The 13,776-nt window shown below is 45.8% G+C and overlaps 1 protein-coding gene across 10 annotated transcripts in view; it reads left to right on the plus strand.

Annotated features, from left to right (window-relative positions):
* LOC122556090 (LIM domain containing preferred translocation partner in lipoma) overlaps nucleotides 1–13,776 on the plus strand; it is a 376,029-nt gene that overhangs the window by 36,808 nt on the left and 325,445 nt on the right. The window contains exon 1 of one of the 10 annotated variants that reach the window (XM_043702538.1): nucleotides 5,429–5,453. The exons of the other annotated variants lie outside the window; for them this stretch is intronic. The gene's annotated coding sequence lies outside the window, so the exon portion shown is untranslated. Of the gene's footprint in view, nucleotides 1–5,428; nucleotides 5,454–13,776 lie in introns of those variants that run through there. 10 annotated transcript variants of the gene reach the window in all.

Raw genomic sequence — 13,776 nt, forward strand, 5'->3', positions numbered from 1 at the left:
ACCCCCCTCCCATTAATCTCTCCACCCCGGAGGCTCCCTGCCTCCATTCCTGATGAAGGGCTTTTGCCCGAATTGTCGATTTTCCTGTTTCTGAGATGCTGCCTGACCTGCTGTGCTTTTCCAGCACTACTCTAATCTAGGCACTAATCTGCCCACCCTACCAACTTGTCAATGACCTTTTGAATTTTACACTGTCTTCCTCATATTTCTCGTCAGCACATTTATCTTTATCACCCAAGGTCAAGAATATTAACATATAGTACGAAAAGAAAGAGTCCTAATACTGACCCCTGTATTATTCCCTCCCAATCTCATGTATTTTAATTTGTTTTCTTTGTTTCTTGTGTAAGACTTCATTGAAAACCTTCAGAAAATCCCAATGCAGCACACCCATTGGTTCTCCCATATATGCTCTGTGAGTAACATCCTCAATATCTTCAACAGATTTGTCAAGTGTGATTTTCTTTTTGTAAATCCATGTTGGCTATCCAGTCATATCATTATTGGCACAAAATCAGAAATTGCTGGAGAAAATCAGCAGGTCTGGCAGTTTATGTGCAGAGAAAGCGGAGTTAAAGATTTGGGTCCACTGACCTTTCTTCAGGTTCTTCACTGGACCCTTCACCCCAAAAGCCGTAGTGTTAGACTATAGAATCATAAAATCCCTGCAGCGATGAAGCAGGCCATTCGGCCCATCAAGTCCTCTGAAGAGCATCCCATCCAGACCCGCTCCCCCATCTCTGTAACTCTACATTTTCCATGGGTAATTCACCAAGCCTGAACATCCCTGGACACTATGGGCAAATTAGCATGGCCAATCCATCCAAGCTGCACATCTTTGGACTGAGGGGGGAAAGACACGGAGATAATGTGCAAACTCCACACAGCCATCCGATGGTGAAATCGAACCCAAGTCCGAGGTGTGTGAGGCAGCAATGGTAACCACTGTGCCATTCCACAAAGGTTCTGTGGAGAGTCTAAGGACCTTTTATGAATTAGTGAACAAATCAGAATGATTTTGAAGTGCAGCTGATTAATATTGGAGATGCCAGAAAATTGGAGAATTGCAAATGGCATGGGCTAATTCAGAGGAATATGTAAAGATGCACAGCAGTTACAGGCCAACTTTGGTGGTTGGCAATTTTCTAGAAACAATAATTCAGAGTAAAATTTATAGTCACCTGGGTAATACAGGTTAATTCAAGAAAATCAGCGTGGATTTGTTTTGCTAAGTTTTTTTTTGTGGAGGCAACAGGATGTTTTAATGAGGGTAATATTGCTGCTCAGTTCCAAAAGTCATTTGACACAGTGGAACTCAACAGATCTGTGCGCAAATTTACATCTCTCGTAATACAAGGGACAGTAACAACATGGATGTAATATTGGCTGAGGAACAGAGAGTAATGCCTAATGGATGATTTCAGACTGCAATAAGGTTTGTCGTGCAGTGTGTCTGGGATTGAGACCCTTGTTTTTACTGATTTGTATGAACGATCTCGATTTTTGTGTGCGGGGCACAATTTCAGCACTTGGCAATGATATGAAACATGGAAGCATTGTGAAGTCTGTGGAGAACAGTGTACAACTTCAGAAGTTCAAAGTTAGTGACATAGATGGACAAGTTGCAGATTAAAGTTAATGTGGAGAAGTGTGAAATGATTTGTTTTATACGAAGAATACAGGGTTGAAATAGTGGGCACAATTCTAAAAGGGATGCAGGAGCAGGGGAGGCCTGGGTGAAGATGTAGATGAGTCATTAAAGCTGTCAGGACACATTCAGAGGATGATCAGTAAAACATATGGGATCCTGGGTTTATTAAATGGAAGCATAGTGTACAAGAGCAAGGAGATTATGTTATAATCTGTGTAAAATACTGGTGTTACTTTAATTGGAGGATTGAGTCAGGGTACAACACTTTGGGAAGATGGCGAAAGCTTCGGAAGGATTGTAGAATAGGTTGTCAAGAATGTTCCAGGAATGACAAACTTCAGTGATGCTGACAGATTGGAGACTTTCCTCCTTGGAATGAGAAAGTTGAGAGGAGATTTGATTGTGGTGTTCAAAATCATGAGGGATCTGGGGAGAATAGATAGGGAGAAACAGTTCCCATTGGCAGTGTTCCCCTGTCAGATGGTCAGTACTGAGACAGTGTTCCCCTGTCATCCCCTGTCAGATGGTCAGTACTGAGACAGTGTTCCCCTGTCAGATGGTCAGTACTGAGACAGTGATCCCCTGTCAGATGGTCAGTACTGAGACAGTGTTCCTCTGTCAGACGGTCTGTACTGAGGCACTGTTCCCCTGTCAGATGGTCAGTACTGAGACAGTGTTCCTCTGTCAGATGGTCAGTACTGAGGCAGTGTTCCTCTGTCAGATGGTCAGTACTGAGGCAGTGTTCCCCTGTCAGATGGTCAGTACTGAGGCAGTGTTCCCCTGTCAGATGGTCAGTACTGAGGGATTGCTGCACCTCTGAGGGTCAGTACTGAGGAAATATTGCATTGTTAGAGAGTCCGTATTCAGGGAGTGTTGCACTGTTGGGATCAATACTCCGGGAGTGCAGCAATGTTGGGATCAGTACTGAGGGCGTGCAGCACTGTTGGGATCAGTACTGAGGGCATGCAGCACTGTTGGAATCTGTCCTGAAGGAGCACGGCACTGTTGGGATCAGTACTGAGGGAGTGCGGAACTGTTGGGATCATTAATGAGGAAGTGTGGCACTGTTGGGATCAGTACTGAGGGAGTGCAGCACTGTTGGGATCAGTACTGAGGGCATGCAGCACTGTTGGGATCAGTACTGAGGGCGTGCAGCACTGTTGGGATCAGTACTGAGGAGTGCAGCACAGTTAGGATCAATACTGAGAGCGTGCAGCACTGTTGGGATCAGTACTGAGGAGTGCAGCACTGTTGGGATCAGTACTGAGGGAGTGCAGCACTGTTGGGATCAGTACTGATGAGTGCAGCACAGTTAGGATCAATACTGAGGGAGTACAGCACTGTTGGGATCAGTACTGAGGAGTGCAGCATGTTGGGATCAGTACTGAGGGAGTGCAGCACTGTTGGGATCAGTACTGAGGGAGGGCAGCACTGTTGGGATCAGTACTGACGAGTGCAGCACAGTTAGGATCAATACTGAGGGAGTACAGCACTGTTGGGATCAGTACTGAGGGAGTGCAGCACTGTTTGGGATCAGTACTGAGGGAGTGCAGCACTGTTGGGATCCGTACTGAGGGTGGGCAGCTCTGTTGGGATCAGTACTGATGGAGTGCAGCACTGTTGGGATCAGTACTGAGGGCGTGCAGCACTGTTGAGATCAGTACTGAGGGAGTGCAGCACTGTTGGGATCAGTACTGAGGGAGTGCAGCACAGTTGGGATCAGTACTGAGGGCGAGCAGCACTGTTTGGGATCAGTACTGAGGGCGAGCAGCACTGTTTGGGATCAGTACTGAGGGCGTGCAGCACTGTTTGGGATCTGTACTGAGGGAGTGCAGCATTGTTGGGATCCGTATTGAGGGTGGGCAGCACTGTTGGGATCAGTACTGAGGGAGTGCAGCACTGTTGGGATCACTACCTAGGTAGTTCAGCACTGTTGGGATCATTACTGAGGGAATGTGGCACTGTTGGGATCAGTACTGAGGGAGTACAGCACTGTTGGGATCAGTACTGAGCGTGGGCAGCACTGTTGGGATCATTAGTGAGGGAATGCGGCACTGTTGGGATCAGTACTGAGGGAGTGCAGTGTTGTGGGAGGGTCGGTACTGAAGGGGTGCTGCAATGTTGGAGGGTCAGTATTGAGGGAGTGCTGCACTGTCCAAGGGTAGGTACTGGGGAAGTGCTGCACTGTCCGAGGGTCGATGCTGAGGGAGTGCTATACTGTAGGAGGGTCAGTACTGAGGGAGTGCTGCACTGTCCGAGGATTGGTACTGAAGGAGTGCTGCACTGTCAGGGGGTCAGTACTGAGGGAGTGCTGCACTGTCCGACAGTCAGTACTGAGGGAGTGCTGCCCTATCTGGGGGTCAGCACTGAGGGAGTGCTGCACTATCTGGGGGTCAGCACTGAGGGAGTGCTGCACTGTCAGGGGGTCAGCACTGAGGGAGTGCTGTACTGTCAGGGGGTCAGTACTGAGGGAGTGCTGCACTGTCAGGGGGTCAGTACTGAGGGAGTGCTGCACTGTCCGAGAGACGGTACTGAGTGAGTGCTGCACTGTCTGGGGGTCAGTACTGAGGGAGTGCTGCACTGTCCGAGAGACGGTACTGAGTGAGTGCTGCACTGTCTGGGGGTCAGTACTGAGGGAGTGCTGCACTGTCCGAGAGACGGTACTGAGTGAGTGCTGCACTGTCTGGGGGTCAGTACTGAGGGAGTGCTGCACTGTCCGAGAGACGGTACTGAGTGAGTGCTGCACTGTCTGGGGGTCAGTACTGAGGGAGTGCTGCACTGTCCGAGAGACGGTACTGAGTGAGTGCTGCACTGTCTGGGGGTCAGTACTGAGGGAGTGCTGCACTGTCCGAGAGACGGTACTGAGTGAGTGCTGCACTGTCTGGGGGTCAGTACTGAGGGAGTGCTGCACTGTCCGAGAGACGGTACTGAGTGAGTGCTGCACTGTCTGGGGGTCAGTACTGAGGGAGTGCTGCACTGTCCGAGAGACGGTACTGAGTGAGTGCTGCACTGTCTGGGGGTCAGTACTGAGGGAGTGCTGCACTGTCCGAGAGACGGTACTGAGTGAGTGCTGCACTGTCTGGGGGTCAGTACTGAGGGAGTGCTGCACTGTCCGAGAGACGGTACTGAGTGAGTGCTGCACTGTCTGGGGGTCAGTACTGAGGGAGTGCTGCACTGTCCGAGAGACGGTACTGAGTGAGTGCTGCACTGTCTGGGGGTCAGTACTGAGGGAGTGCTGCACTGTCCGAGAGACGGTACTGAGGGAGTGCTGCACTGTCAGGGGGTCAGTACTGAGGGAATGCCGGCGCTGCCTTCTTTCCGATTAGATTTTAAACGTGTCATTATGTACCGGGGCGGAGCAATTTACAGCGACTGAATCCTTTGGAAACAACTTGAGTTTAGAATTTTCAGTGTTGACCGCTGCCATATTTACGTTTGTGAAGGGAGGTGGAATGGGAATCGGGAACGTTTGGGCACAGTTTCTTTCAGCAGTTCATTCCGTGCTTTCTCATGCCATTGATTATAAATACAGATATCTTTTTAATTGCTTCATTTATTTTCCAGCCTCTATGTTGGTAAACAAACAGAAATTGACTCTTTAAAATACTCAGCTTTAATTCAGGCTTTGAATCTGGGTGCTGTCGGGAGTTTTGAACCCTGGTGAACCAGTAACAGGAGTATTTTGACCTCGATCCGATTTGCACAGCATTGTCTTGGGTTGTTTGGACTTCGCTTAGACTTGGGGAAGCCTCATATCATCAACTCTTCTAGGTGGAACTGAAGGAGAAAAGCAGTGTGCTGTGTGAGTTGGTGCAGGAACTTTGCAATCAGTTGGGTTGGGTGCAGCATGTTTTTTTGGAAAGTTTACAAGAGAGCGCCAAGAGGCAGGGAATGAAAGGAATGCTGGTGTTTGGAATGCAGAGCTTTTTTCCTGTTTGTCTCAGAGACTCGGGTCCTGTTGTTAGTCAGACTAACAGCACCCGTCTCAGACTTGCATCTTCTCAAAGCCCGCACCGCGACTATGTTGAGGGAAGTGATCAGAGCCAAACATTTCCAATACAGGAATAAGCTCCACAGGAAATAGTGGCAGCTCACAGTATCGACGGAAATTATTCATCATTCACACAGTTTCTGCAAAAACTCTTGACATTAAGCTGATAAGAAAAAAAACAGAATGAGGCAAAGCTGAAAAGTCGTTAATATATGCATCTCTCGAGAAGCTTACCAATAATAGTGCAAAAAGCCGATCGTGCTTGTGTTAGGTGTTTGTAGGATTCAGTCGCACGTTCCTGCTCTCTGCCACTGGCCTGAATATTTTGCGTTTTTGAGAGTTCCATTGAACTTGTTTTCAGCTCCCTTTCAGGTACTGTCTTTCATCCATAACAATGTTTCTTAAATCTATTTCACTTCACCACCCATCTGTCCCATCCATCAGATTTCCAGTGCATGCCGGGTGATTTTTTAATTGAATCATAGAATCCCTATAGTGTGGAAACAGGCCAATCGGCCCATCGAGTCGATACTGACCCTCCGAAGCATCCCACCCTATCCCTGTAACCCTGCATTTCCCATGGTTGATCCACATAACCTACATATTCTTGGACACTATGGGCAATTTAGCACAGCCAATTAACCTAACTTACACATCTTTGGACTGTGGGAGAAAGCTGGAGCATCCCGAGGGAACCCATGCACACACGTGGAGAATGTGCAAATTCCACACAGACGGTTGTCCGTGGATCGAATTGAACCTGGGTCCCTGCTGCAGTGAGACAGAGTGCTAACCAAGGAGTCACTATGCTACTTTCAAAGGCTCAGTCCTAAGTTGAATTTTGTTAATGACTCCAATTTGCTGGATGTGCACTGAGAAAGAATTATTGTGGTTGGACAGTGACTAATCCCCATTTCAGGGACATTTTAAACTTCATACAGAGCAAGTGTACTGGGCTGTGGGTAACCAACCACTGGCAGTGCGTGCTTGGGGTAGTTCATTGTCAGCAATCCTCCTTTTTCTGCTGAGTATCAAGATTTGTTTAATTATTAGTGAAATAGGATAGACCATTGGTGAGTCTTTAACAATGAGAGGAACTAGTCTTATGTTGCAAGAGGCAGTTTGTCACATGATCGCAAAAGTTATAAGTTACATTGCCGAGATAAGCATAATTACTTAACACTCTCAGGAGCCAGAGATGCCGCATCTGTTTCTATCAGTATCTCATGCTAAACTACTTCACCTCCATCTAGAGACTGTGTAACATCATCAGACTTGGGTGCTGCTTAACGTAGCTTTGACATGTCAGAAACATTACCATGTACAAAAATTCTGTAGGCAATTGTGTGCAGGGACACAAGGCTCATCAATTTGTTGTGATATTTTGAGGAGCAGTGCCTTTGACTCTTCTTGTAATGTTATGGGAATTTTAATAAGAATCTGAACAGGTGTTTGGGGTCTTGTTGCATAAATTATCATGTTTAAAAACAAATATTGGAGTTACAATTGAATGAGTTTCTCCAGAGACCTCTTCAAGTGCTGCATGTTGATACACTGTTAGTTCAGTGTCCAGACAGTAGTGCAGTAATGAATGCTGTGATGTTTTGGAAACCTATATGCACATAACAATGTAATTATTGAATTTTCTTGAACAATTTTACACAGAGACCCTGTTTAATATCCCATCAGAAAGATAACCAATTTCAACAATTCAACAGCACTTTCTCCCACTGACAGTCAAACTGGATGATCAACTTCTGGAGCATGTGTCCATTGTCCATTTCTCTGTCTGTGTGTATGTTCACAATTTCCTCTCTCTGTTTCTCCTTCCTTTCTTTATCTGTCTATCTACCTGTGATGGTCAGTTCCTCAGGAGAAAGTGAATACAATTGAAAGTGCCCTTCATCTGGAATGAGGCTGGGAGCCTCGGGGGTGGAGAGACAAATGGGAGGGGGGTGGAGCTGGGGGCAAGGTAGCTGAGAGTGCAATTGATGGATGGAGGTGGGTGGGTAAAGGTGATAGATCAGAGGGGAGAGTGGAGTGGAATGGTGTTAAGATAGATGGACAGATGGGACAGATCATGAGGATGGTGTTGAGCTGGAAGGTTGGAATTGGGGTAAGGTGAGGGGAGGGGAAATTAGGAAACTGGTGAAATCCACTTGAATGCATAGGGTTGGAAGTTGTGCGAGATGGAAGATGAAGCATTCTTTCTCCAGGCATCAGGTGGTCAGGGAGTGTCAATGGAGGAGGCCCAGGACTGGCATGTCCTCGGCAGAGTGGGAGGGGAATTGAAATGTTCGGCCATGGGCCGTTGGGGTTGATTGGTGCGGGTTTCCCAGGGATGTTCTCTGAAGCGCTCTGCGAGTAGGCCTCCTGTCTCCCCAATGTAGAGGAAACTGCATCGGGAGCAACAGATACAGGAAATGACATGTGGAACTGCAAGTAAAACTCTGATGGATGTGGATGGCACCTTTGAGGCCGTGGATGGAGGTAAGGGGAAGGTGTGGGTGCAAGTTTTGCAGTTCCTGCTTTGGCAGGTGAAGGTGCCAGGAGGGGAGGATGGGTTGTTAGGGGGTGTGGACCTGACAAGGTAGTCGCAGAGGGAACAGTCTTTACGGAAAACGGAAAGGGCTGGGGAGGGAAATATACCTCTGGGGTGGGGTCCATTTGTAGGTGATGGAAATGGCGGAGGATGATGCGATGTACACGGAGGTTGGTGGGGTGGAAGGTGAGGACCAGGAGGGTTCTGTGGTTGGAGGGGTGGGGTTCGAGGGCGGAGGTGCAGGATGTGGATGAGATACGCTGGAGGGCTGGAGGTCAGTTCCTCAGTTGACTTGTGACCTCCAATGTAATTGGAAGTTTAATTATGTAAATGATATGTTCAGAGACAGTCAGAAGGGATCATGGAATTTCCTGGACTTGAGATGCAAGAAGTCTAGTATGAAGGGTAGTATACACCAAATGTATTTACAATCTACAGGGCTTTACATGTTGTATTTGGCTCTGAGTAAGAGGGATGCAATGTATGTGCAGTGTAGCTGGATTTAATGACTTTTACAAAACACATGCGGTGTTGAATTATAAACTATTTCTCCAGCTCCCTAATGTCTTTGATCAGCCTAGCCATTTATTCCAATCTGGAATGAGCAAACTCTCTAGAATTATGATGAGTTCATGGAACATTAACAGGCCATTCGACCAAACCTTTCTACAATAGTATTAATACTATACAGAGCATCCCAGGCAAGGCTTTTATTGGATACCTTAAAAAAAACAAAGTTAAAAATCACACAACACCAGGTTATGGTCCAACAGGTTTAGTTGGAAGTACACTAGCTTTCGGAGCGATGCTCCTTCATCAGGTGATTGTGGAGGGCTCGATCGTAACACAGAATTTATAGCAGAAATTTACAGTGTGAATTTACACTGTAAATTTTTGCTATAAATTCTGTGTTACGATCGAGCCCTCCACAATCACCTGATGAAGGAGCATCGCTCCGAAAGCTAGTGTGCTTCCAACTAAACCTGTTGGACCATAACCTGGTGTTGTGTGATTTTTAACTTTGTACACCCCAGTCCAACACCGGCATCTCCGAATTAAAAAAACAGTTTTATTACTTTAAAGAACTCCCTCTGATCATTTTTCAGACTTCTGTTTTCTTAAAAAAAGGTCAGTTTATTCAATCTTTCAAGGTAGGGACCATCAAACTCAGCAAATAATTTCAACCTAAGTTTTGCTGTTTCCCTGTTCTCAGGCGGTGCAACAAAGCCTTTATGTACTAACTTCATCAAATCTAGCTTCACACTAGGCTGTTTTTCTCACTTCGAATGTGAGACCACCTCCCCACAGGACTTGGAATACAATGAATATCTTAACTCAATGTTGCTAGAGCAATAAAGCTGTTTTCATTACTACTAGTAAAACTTACATTGACAGATAACACTTCTGGCAGAAATCAATCCTAATTGGTGAGTGTGGGTTCTGATAGAATTTATGACAACTGTGTGTGGGTCTCCTCAGGTTTGCACTGTTTCCCAAATCACTCAACCTTAGCTTCTCCTTTAAAAGGCCCACAATTTAACCTTACTACATGTATGTGTGGTGCAACATTTCCTGTGTGGTTAATCTGGAAAATATGGCAAGTTAATGGACCACTAGCATCAGGGCCACTGCTGTTTGTTATTTTTATAAATGACCTGAATGTGGGCGCAGAAGGTTGGGTTAGTAAATTTGCGGATGACATTAAGGTAGGCAGAGTTGTGGATAGTGATGAGAATCGACGTTTTGGGCATGAGCCCTTCTTCAGGAATGAGGAAAGTGTGCCAAGCAGGCTAAGATAAAAGGTAGGGAGGAGGGACTTGGGGGAGGGGCGTTGGAAATGCGATAGGTGGAAGGAGGTTAAGGTGAGGGTGATAGGCCGGAGTGGGGGTGGGGCAGCTACACTGGCACCACCCCCCACCATTTCCAATGCCCGAAACGTCGATTCTCCTGCTCCTTGGATGCTGCCTGACCTGCTGCGCTTTTCCAGCAACACATTTTCAGCTCTGATCTCCAGCATCTGGAGTCCTCACTTTCTCCTAGAGTTGTGGATAGTGCCAAAGGATGTTGTGGGTTACAGAGGGAAATAGTTAAGATGCAGAGCTGGGCTGGGAAGTGGCAAATGGAGTTTAATGCGAAGAATTGTGAGGTAGTTCACTTTGGAAGAAGTAATGGGAATGCAGACTGCTGGGCTAATGGTAAAATTCTTGGCAGTGTAGATGAACAGAGGGATCTCGGTGTCCAGGTACATAAATCCCTGAAAGTTGCCATCCAAGTTGGTAGGGTTATTGGGAGGGGGATTGAGTTTCGGAGTCACGAGGTCATGCTTCAGCTACACAAGCCATTGGAGTATTGCATACAGTTCTGGTCACCACATTATAGGAAGTTGTGGAAACTGTGGAAATGGTTCAGAGGAGATTTATTAGGATGTTACCTGGTATGGAAGGAAGGTCTTACAAGGAAAGGCTGAGGGAACTGAGACTGTTTTCGATGTAGGGAAGAAAGTTGAGAGGTGACTTAATCGAGGCATATAAGATAATCAGAGGGTTAGATAGAGTGCACAGTGAAAGGCTAACATGAGGGCACATAGCTTTAAATTGAGAGGTGATAGATTTAGGACACATATCAGGGGTAATTTCTTTACTCCGAGAGTAGGAGTGGTGTAGAACAGCCTGCCTGCAACAATAGTAGACTCGCCAATGTGAGAGCATTTAATTGGACATTGGACATACATATGGATAATAATGGAACGATGTGGGTTAGATGGGCATCAGATTAATTTCACAGGTCGGTGCAACATCGAGGGCTGAAAGGCCTGTACAGCGCTGTAACATTCTATGTTCTGGAACCATTCCATCAGTACTGACTCTCCAACAGTGCAGTTCTTCCTCAGTACTGACCCGCCGATACTGCAGCACTCCCTCAGTACTGATCCTCTGATACAGAACTGACTCAAAGGTAGAAGACAGAGAGTGGTGGTGGAGGGTTGCTTTTCAGACTGGAGGCCTGTGACCAGTGGAGTCTCACAAGGATCAGTGCTAAGTCCACCACTTTTCATCACTTATATAAATGATTTGGATGTGAACATAGAAGGTATAGTTAGCAAGTTTGCTGTTGAGAGCAAAATTGGAGGTGTAGTGGATAGCAAAGAAGGTTACCTCAGATTAAAATGGTATCTTGATCAGATAGGCCAATGGGCTCAGAGTGGCAGATGGAGTTTAATTTAGATAAATGTGAGGTGCTGCATTTTGGAAAAGCAAATCAGAGCAGGACTTATACACTTAATGGTAAGGTCCTCGGGAGTATTGCTTAATAAAGGGACCTTGGAGTGCAGGTTCATAGCTCCTTTAAAGTAGAGTCGCAAGTAGATAGGATAGTGAAGAAGGCGTTTGGTACGCTTTCTTTTATTGATCAGAGTATTGAGTATAGGAGTTGGGAGGTCATGTTGCAGCGGTACAGGACATTGGTTAGGCCACTTTTGGAATATTGCATGCAATTCTGGTCTCCTTCCTATCGAAATGATGTTGTGAAACTTGAAAGGGTTCAGAAAAGATTTACAAGGATGTTGCCAGGGTTGGAGGATTTGAGCTGTAGGGAGAGGCTGAATAGGCTGGGCTCTATTCCTGCAGCGTCGGAGGCTGAGGGGTGACCTTATAGAGGTTTATAAAATCATGAGGGGCATGGATAGGATAAATAAACAAAGTATATGTCCTGGGGTGGGGGATCCAGAACTAGAGGGCATAGGTTTAGAGTGAGAGAGGAAAAATTTAAAAGGGGCCTAAGGGGCAACGTTTTCATGCAGAGGGTGGTGCGTGTATGGAATGAGCAGCCAGAGGAAGTGATGTAGGCTGGTACCATTGCAACATTTAAAAGGCATTTGGATGGGTATATGAATAGGAAGGGTTTGGAGGTATATGGGCCAAGTGCTGGTAAATGGGACTAGATTTGGTTGGCAAGGACGAATTGGATTGAAGGGTCTGTTTCTGTGCTGTACATCTCTATGACTATATGACAGTGCGAGTACTCCCTCAGTACTGACCCTCTGACAGTGTGGCACTCTCTCAGTACTGACCTTCCGACAGTGCGGCACTCTCTCAGTACTGACCTTCCGACAGTGCGGCACTCCCTCAGTGTAGACCCTCTGACAGTGCAGCACACCCTCAATACTGACCCTCTGACAGTGCAGCACTTCCTCAGTACTGATCCCCTGACAGTGCAGCACTTATTCCGTACTGACCCTTTGTCAGTGTCACATTCCCATAGTTTTGATCTTTAAATATTAATACCATCCAGGGACCTTCATAATACATTCAACTGACACTGTCTCCTATCACAGAAATGTTCTGTTGGAGGAAAAGACCATTTGGCCCATTGTGTCTGCATGGTCTCTTCAAAAAAGCATCATTACTTACTTCCAATTTCTGCTTTCTCCCCATACCCTTGCATATTAGGTCTTTCTAAATACCATAATGCCCTCTTGAATATCTCAATTAAACCTGCCTCGATCACACTTCCAGGCAGAGTCTTCCAGACCTCACTACTCGTGTAAAAATGGTTTATTTCCTGCATTACATTGCTTCTTTTGCATACCACTTAAAATCAGTGCCCTATGTTTCTTCATCCTTTTACAAACGGGCACAATTTCTCCCAGCTCCATCGACCTGCTCATAATTTTGAAAATATCTTATACCCATTTATACTTTTTCTTTCTAAGGAGAACAATCCCAAAGTCTTCACTCTAATTTTTTATTCATCTATCCTGTTACCTCTATAATTTGTGCACATATACATCTTGGACCTTTCGCTTCTGCACCCTCTTTCGAATTATATCCTTTATTTTATATTGTCTTTGATGTGCATTACCTGTCTCTTCTCTGCATTGAATTCCCTCTGCCCACTCCACCAACTTGCCTCTTAAAATTATAGAATACAGTTTCCATCACTCTTTGGAAATTCAGTGCCATGATTGACTGATGAAGTTTCACTCTGGGAGGTATGAAGTGATAGATTTGGATCGGAGGGCTGAGCATAGGGCTAGCTAGGAAAAGATTGGATATAAAGTGGAAGCAGAGGAACTCGATCTGTGTACCCTAACCTTTGGTGGTAGTTGGCCAAGTTGAGAAATTTTCTAAAAAGACATTTGGGATCCTTAAACAAGTCCAGGAAATGTTACATTTTCTCAGAAGTTCAGATAGTATCTGTGAGGAGAAACTGAGTGAACAAGTGACAAAGCAACCTGAAGCTCTGGTAATGTGTTTTCAAAATCGGAGCAGGGAGGGAGTGAAACACTGGCCTTTGTGTTGAGACCAGAAAGTATTCCTGGGATTAGGCAGTGACCTTCCTAAACTCAGCGGGGTTTCTGCAGAGGCTCATATTGATGTAACATATTGAAAATTACATATTGAAAATATTCAGTATGTAATTTCAGTTACATCACTGTAAACATTTGCTATAAATTCTGTGTCTTACAATCTTATTCTCACAACCACCTGATGAAGGAGCAGTGCACCAAAAGCTAGTGCTTCCAAATAACCCTGTTGGACTATAACCTGGTGTTGTGTGATTTTTACCCATTTCAAAGGGAATGAGTTGGGC

The sequence above is a fragment of the Chiloscyllium plagiosum genome, chromosome 13 (assembly GCF_004010195.1).
Source record: "Chiloscyllium plagiosum isolate BGI_BamShark_2017 chromosome 13, ASM401019v2, whole genome shotgun sequence".
Taxonomy (NCBI): domain Eukaryota; kingdom Metazoa; phylum Chordata; class Chondrichthyes; order Orectolobiformes; family Hemiscylliidae; genus Chiloscyllium; species Chiloscyllium plagiosum.